This window comes from Chelonoidis abingdonii, chromosome 11 (genome assembly GCF_003597395.2).
Source record: "Chelonoidis abingdonii isolate Lonesome George chromosome 11, CheloAbing_2.0, whole genome shotgun sequence".
In the NCBI taxonomy this organism is placed as follows: Eukaryota; Metazoa; Chordata; order Testudines; family Testudinidae; genus Chelonoidis; species Chelonoidis abingdonii.
In genome coordinates, this window is record NC_133779.1 from 37,944,134 (window position 1) to 37,951,739 (window position 7,606).

The window sequence follows — 7,606 nt, forward strand, 5'->3', positions numbered from 1 at the left end:
CTCCCCTGAGATTGGGGTACAGACTAGGTTCCCCTTGTGACCCCTGAAAGAGGCACCCGGCTGCCCAGCATTGGCTTTGGTGCAATCCAAGATGGACCCGGGAAAAGCTTTGCCAGGAGCTGATTCCACCACCCCTCAGTTATTTCATTTAACCAACAGTCTTAGCCCACATGGCTGAGATCTTTGCTGAAGAATAACCTTACAGACCCTGGGGCTTTCTGTGCGATCGTGTCTGTGCTCGAGGGGGGCGGGGGGAAGAAGGCGATGGCGGGGCGGGGTGAGAGTGACTCAGCTGTACAAAGAGTGACGTTGCCTGCCCGGCTGCCCTTGCCAGGTGCACGTTGTCCTCCTGTAGCCCCTTCTTTGGTCCCGTCCCAGCCTGGGGTGGGGCCAGACTGCATCCCCTTCTCCACGGCAGGTGGCTGTCAAGAATCAGCTGGCTTCATGCCACCTCCTGGGCGGGGATCTGGCTCCTAGGGCTCCACGGATCCGGCCTTAGTCCAGCCCCGGGAGCTCTTGCTGGTCTGGGGGCAGCCCTGCCCCCCCCCCAGTCCACACATGGGGCAGATGGGGGGTTAGGCTATGGGGCAGACCTCCCCCACGTTCCAGTCTTAAACCAGACACCAGCCTACGAGTCTGCTCCTGATGGGCTTTCTGCTGCTGCTGTTAATGGGCTCAGGATCGGGCCCTTGATTCCTCAGCTGGATCAGGGTGGGGGTGGCTTGAGGGGGAGAGAGCAGGCGCCCAGCACACTCCGAATGGGAGACTGGTGTGCAGCCCCCTCCTCTAGCTCCTTCCCCCCACATCTGCCTGGCCCCTTCCCAGCCGCTGTGTGTCCAGGGCAGTCCCTCTGTGAGTCACCCCCCCATTCCTCCCTGCCCCCCGCTGCGTGACTCGGCTGAAGTGCACTTCCCATGCTCCTGTGCTTTTTAATTGTGACGAGCCGTTTGAAGTTACAGCCCCCGTTGTTTGTAATACACCCCACCTAAGCCAATAAACTCTGTGACTAATCAGACGAATGCCTCTGCCCTCTGCTTTGGGGCCAGTCCCAGAGGCCCGCGCGGGGAGATGGGTTGTCACCTTGGATTCCTCACCACCCTGCTCCTTGCACGGAAGCGTCCGCAGCGTGACCAGATGTCCAGATTTTAGGGTCTGTTTCTTCTATAGGCTCCTATTACCCCCCACCCCCTCCCGATTTTTCACACTTGCTGTCTGGTCACCTGCAGCAGGGTGGTCACCCCGCTCCTTCCCAGAGGGGTTAAAGCAGCCCTGGAGCAGGCTGCAGCTGGGAAAAGGTTGATTGGGGGAAAGCAGCCACAGGAGGGGCCACGCCCTAGTCAGACTGTGGCTGGCCCTACAAGAGGGCTGAGGGCCAGAGACGGGGAAAGAGACTCTCTCTCTAGCTTTGTAAGAAAGCAGGACCTGGCTGCCTGGGAAGCTGAGGAGGGTAGCTAGGGTGGAGCAGTGCTGGGGAAGGGCAGAGGGAGCTGGGGAGCTCTGGTCTAGCAAAGCCCCAGGCTGCAGGCCAAGCTAAGGACCCACAACAGGGTACTAAGGCTGCAGAGGGGCAGCCTGGATATAGGCAGAGGCAGCTGGTCCAACCCCCCTTGCCGATGATGAATGGTTTACAGACTGCAGCCTGCCCTAGGGGGCGGGGACTAGATGGTGACTGGCAGTAGCCACTGAGGCAAGCTGGGGATAGGGGGTGGGGGTTCCCCTGGGAGGGGAGACCCAGACAGAGGGGGTTCTGCGGTGGGCAGAACCCCTGGGCAAAGGGCATTGGGGTCCGGGAGAGACAAGGGGCCAGTGGCAGGTGAGACATCAACCGACCTGCAGAGGGCGCTCCAGGCTGGAAAGAGCTAATTCCCTGGATGACCAGCAGGAGGCGCCACGCCAGTGAGTCGTCGTCCCGCCACACACCCTAAGCGTCCAAGATCTCGATGTCGGTATTTGCATCAAAGGCTGAGAGGCACACAGATGCTGCAGTAAAAGGGGGGGCATATAAGTATACTATAGACAGAGGGGTGTATATGGGAATGGATGGATGTGGTTAGGGGTTTTTCCCTTCCCCTGGTTCTTATCACACAGACAGGAAGCAGAAGACCAGAAGTCCGAAGCGCAGGCAGTGCGATGTTTATTGGCGTTCGTTTCAAGCAAGCATATGCATAGCTCTGATGAGGACGCAGAGCCTTTTTCCCAGGGTCCCAGTTCCCCCCCCTCTTTGGCAGGCATAATTATACCTGTAGTGCCCATCCTTGGTCCCACCCCGTACCATTTATGGTCATGTTCTGTTTTGGAGAGTGGTGAATCTGGGGGCTTTGTACCACCTCTTTCGTATCCCACGGAAGGGGTAAAGAGTGAGCTTGTGCTTCAGTCATTGAGATGGAAATGGCCTGTTAGTTCCCCTCCTTTGTCTCCTGCAGGGTCTCTGCATGATGGTCTCCTGCTAAGGGCCATGTCTGGTCTCGCATGGAGCACTGGGCTTTCATGAGAGGCCACTCCCCAGCCCTGTGACTGTGCCAAGGGAGAGCGCTAGGTAGCCAAGGAAGTGGGCGTCAGGAGGGAAGGATAATACAGACCTTAATCTTTCTGTGCAGATAACAATCTAGGCACATGAGAAGGGGAACCGCGCTGACCAGCTGGGAAGCCAATATCGCTGGAGAATGCGGCTTCTGGCAGTGACAGCCGCCCCACGCCCCATTAGCGCTGACGGCGGTTCTGCTGGAGCAATGCTGGTATTTCCAGCCGCTTGTGCACGATCTCTGGCGGGGGACAGTCTGGCTCTTATGAAATGGGGAGCAGAATAAACAGGGAGCAGGGGCATAGCAGGATAAGCATCTGCATAGGTCCCACAAGCCCTTTGCATGCTCTGCAGGGAGCTTTCTTGGCAGGGTGGGGCTCGCTGTCTTGGGCCCTGGAGGTTTTTGTCTCAGGTGAGCTGCAGGCTACAGGTAGGTTAAGGGAAGCATTCCCCACCACATTGCTCACTGCTCCCTCACCTGTGCTGGGCTTTTCAACAGCCACTGCACCCCATCCCAGAGGTGGCTGCATGTCAGAGGCTGGGGAAGTTAACCCCAATCTGTTGCTTCATGAGGATGGCCGTGATAGGGATTATGAGGCTTCCCTGGTACGTTCTATAGCGTGACCATGACTTGAGCTCCATGGCTGGAGGGCGCTAGCAAGATGCTAAGCGTGACAAGTCCATGTGCTCATTACGCTGCATGTCACAGTGGGGCCTGAACGTGGCTTCTTCTCTTGTGATGGCACCAGGCCTCCACCAGTTTGAGCTTAAGGAGAATCCCTAATTGCTATTATCAGTATAGGGTGTATGACACACACCGAGAATTAAGCAGCCCTGATTCTGTCCAGCAGAGGGCAATGGTGCCACCTACACACTAGTCACTTCATGACACACATTACATTTTCCTTGCATGGTCTAGGCTGGGGCATCCTGTCCAGCTTCTCCTGTTTTTCCCTTCTCTTGGGGGCTTGGAGTGAAGGAGGATGCGCCGGGCTCTGGCTCTTCCTGTCCTGGTGCAGAACTTTCCTGCATCCCCTTTTATCCTGATGATTTGTTTGTTCCAGCCGGGGGGTGGGGGGGTTGTCGATGCTAAAGCCCTTCCTTTGATCAGCAACATTCCTGTGGCTTCACTGTCAGCACCCCTCTGCCCCATTGTCCACCTTTCCCTACAGCACCAGGGCTGGCATTTCCACTGTCAGCTCCTGGGCCTCTGCCCAGCCACCAGCTATTGTTGCCTGCAAATCCCAGCTATTGTTGCCTGCTTTCGCCACAGATGGTCCAGAACCTCAGGCCTGCCGAGTCTTGCAGCTGCGGACTGAGGGCGGCAGGGCCGTGATCCTGGAGGTGCCGGATCCCCTGCCCCCCCCATGGGAATCCCCAGAGATGCTTCCCTGCAGCAGGTGAGTGACTATCTAGTGCAGCAGGGCGGGGTGGGGGATCCGTCTGGCTATTGCTGCTCTGAAATGGTTTAAGATCCCATGTGTCCATCCTGCTGGGCTGGGCTGCTCCTGACTAATAGAGGCGGGGATGGGGGGGCAGGCAGAAGTATGTGGGGAGCTCTTCCATTTGGCTTCTGCCACCTCCCGGCCCAGGAGACCTGGCGCCTGTCTTCATTGCAGGGCGTTGTCAGAGCCCCACTGCCCCAGCACGGAAGGAGAAGCCTCCTTCCTTGGCTAGTTCTGCCGGGCTCCTGCAGTGTCCGGACAGAGCTGGAGTTCCCCAGATGCACCAGGGACTGCAGAAGGGAGCTGCCCATGGAGCCATGGGATTGGGCTGAGCTGGCAGGATGGGCAGCCCGGTGAGCTCGCCCGCCTCCTCACACAGGCTGATCCCTGCCTGCAGGAGCCGCTTCCAGAACTGAAGGAGGAGCCCTGTGGGAAGGGAGCTGCCCTCGCCTGGCTGGGAAGAGGGGCATTCTGGGGAGCCCAGACTCTCACCCCAAACTCTGGGGTTGACTTTCCCAGTGGCCCAAATCCAAACCCGAGTTTGGGGGGGGGCTGAACCCCAAATCCAGTTCCAACTTTTGCAAATGGCCCCTTGTCTTCAGAACAGGCTGAAGACAAACCCAATTCTGAAAACATTGGGGGGGTTCAAAAGCCAGAGCTGGCCCCTGCCCCCACTGGAGCCAAAGAGGGCGTCTGGCTAGCCGGAAAGCAACGTGGCTGGTGGCAGGGGCCAGCTCTGATATCAGCGATCCCAGAGGCATCTCCAGAGCACTGCACAAGCCCCAGCGGCCTAGTGGGTGGGGCACAGCGCTGCCAATCTGCTGCACTTCTGTCGGGTGACCATGGACACGCGCTGCCCCACTCTGTGCCTCAGTTTCCCCAGTTACAAGATGGGCTAATGCAACTGCCCTTCTGCGGCACGTTGAGGCCAAGGGACTGGGAAAGTCAAGTGTACTGAACCAGGAGCTCAGTTAGCACCCACTCCCACCAGCATCTACTCATTAGGCTCTGACGGGAGGCCAGGCAGCTGACCGAGGGTGTCAATGAACCGAGCAGGGCTACAGCTGAATACAAACTGACGGGATGAAGCAGGCAAAAGCAGATGCAGTCTGGACTGCTCCCAGTGCTAGAAGCATGTGGGGAAGCCTGTCACGTGATGTAACCCCCACTACAGGCTGGGACCTGCTGGAAGAATACAGTGAAATCCAGTAGAGGGGAAGGAGAGCTGGGGTGGGGGTGGTGAGGCTGGAAAAGCCCCTCCGGGGACCACGCTGTGACAGGGATGACAGACGGGGCCTCCTCGGTGTTACTGAGTCTGGGTTTATCTTGAGGGGAAAACACAGCTCAGCTAAACCCCGGCCCGTTTCTAGATGCAGGACTCCCGTGTGAACAGCGCGGGAGAGCGATTGGTGGATTCTAGGCCCAGCCTCTGCCACGCTCAGTTCAGCTCTATTCCCTTTTCGCTCTGGGCAGCTGGAACTCCCCGATGCGCTGATCTGGGATTTCCAGCCCAACTTGATACCCGCAGTTGCAGAAACCTTCCCAAAGGGGCCTGGTTTCCTGCTTTCCTCAGTGGAAGGCGATGGCACCTGTGCCTGAGCAAGGACTGCAGGATCCAGCCAGATTTCCAACCAGGAGCAGCTTCGTCCCTGAGTCCCTGCCCTGAGCCTTGTCAGGGTGACAAATCACTGAGGTCTCTCCTTCCCTGGGGGAGCTACATTGATCCACACAGGTATGGCTACCCCTTTCCTCCGGCGGCAGCTACAGCTCCGCCCGCCAGCCCCTGGACACAAAACTCACACAGGCACTTCTGGTGCAACAAAAAGCATCCTGTCGGCTGCCCCGATCTCTTTTCCCCCGGGGCAGACCTGGCACGGCACCGCCAGCTCCATACTGGTCCCACCCCAAATCAGGTGCTGCAACTGCTGGCATAGGCGACAACTGCCTTGGGGGCTGCCCTGAATTGTGCCCCTGCTTCAGCAGCCTCTGGATGCACCCAGTGGTGCCAACTCATGCAATTTTCTAAGGAGTTCCGCAATGCTAGGATGTTTTCCTTGCAGCCCCAGCTCCTGGAGTCCTGGGATTATGGGAGATTCGCCACTTGCATTGGAACAGATGTCCATTCCTAGCCCTCCAGCCTGCAGAACTGTGACCCCACACACACACACTGGAGGTTCAGAGAGCACAGAAGGCAAATAAAAGGAACTTCCCACATTTTACTGCTTTAAAATTGTGTGATTTTTAAGCCAATCTCGTGCATTTGGGGCAGGCCAGACTCTTGGTTTTGGAACGCCAGAGGCTGGCAATAGCCCGTCTCTGACCCCTGTCCATCCTTTGGCCAGCTATGGCCCTTCTCCTCCAAACAGCTCCCGGCCTAGAGCAGGGCTTCTCTAGCCAGCTTCCCAACCCGTGAGGTCCTAGGCACTCTCAGGCTAGCTAGCCTACCAGGGACACACCCAGACCCTGTGGGGGTAAGAACACCCCTTTCCGTTTTACTTTCCATCCCCTTTCGAGAGGCCTTTGCATTTCCTGTAACTCAACACACACAGAGCAAAGGTCAGTGGTGCAATCTCTGGGGTTTGCTCGGCACCAGCAAAGCTGCAAACAGCCACCGAGTCCAGCACATACCTCGTACTGAGCTGGGCTCGGCCTGCTGTCCAGGCCCTGAACCCAAGAGTAAAGGCTCCTCTCGGCTAGGGTCAGACGCTCCCTAGAACTCCCTCAATCCTCCTGACCTTCAGCCTCCCACCCCCAGCCCATTGTCCTGGGCTCCTCATGTCCTTCTCTGCCAACTCACCTCGGACCTGACCAACAGTCCTGGACTTCGGAGCCAGACGCTCTTGGCTCTGCTGTGGCTTTCTGATGGCGACAGACGTCCACTGGCTTGAGGATGAGAAAGTCCCAGCTGCTCCCACCCTCTTCTATCACCTTTCTTCCGATGGTTTCCAGCCAGGCGAAATCACATCGCAGAAAAGCGGGACGTCGCGTCCGCTTGTTTCTTGCTGCTGCACGATCCAAGCGCCGTCTGCCCACTGGGCCATCTGGAGAAGGCCGCTGGTTGTAACCAAGCCTTTAAGAGTCTCATGGGCTTTTGCACCCCAACAGAGCGACTGCTCCCGTTCAGAGCTTTCCCAGCCTGTCCACCCACTGGTTTCCAAGCCAAGCTCAGCGGATTGACCAAACCCAGAGTGGAATGCCCCCTCCACGGCGCCATCTGCAGTCCATCAGTGGTATCTCCCTTCATTTCAACCTTGCGTTTCCGCCCCATCGCTCCTTACAAGTGTGGCCATGGGGCAGAGGAATCTCGGGTGTTAGTGGTCGTGGGGAGCGGGTGTCGTATCGCAGACAAGTACTAGCCTAGGGAGAAGGCTATCAGCCTGCCGGAGGAGTCAGAGGGGAATTTCCCCCAGCTAAGCTAACTTCAACCACAATCAGGATGCAGGAGCAATGTGCGGGTGCCTGTGTGAGCCGAGGCTTGCCCTGTTTGTTTGTTTTTCTTGTGCATTTGTCAGACAAAGGAAGAAAGAAGAGACTCCTCCATGTGTCTGGGGTGGCGGGAGCAAATCTGTCACTCGGGGCAACCGTCCAAGATTGTTTCGTTCTCCCAACACCAGGGAACAATTTCTCCCTGGCCCTGGCA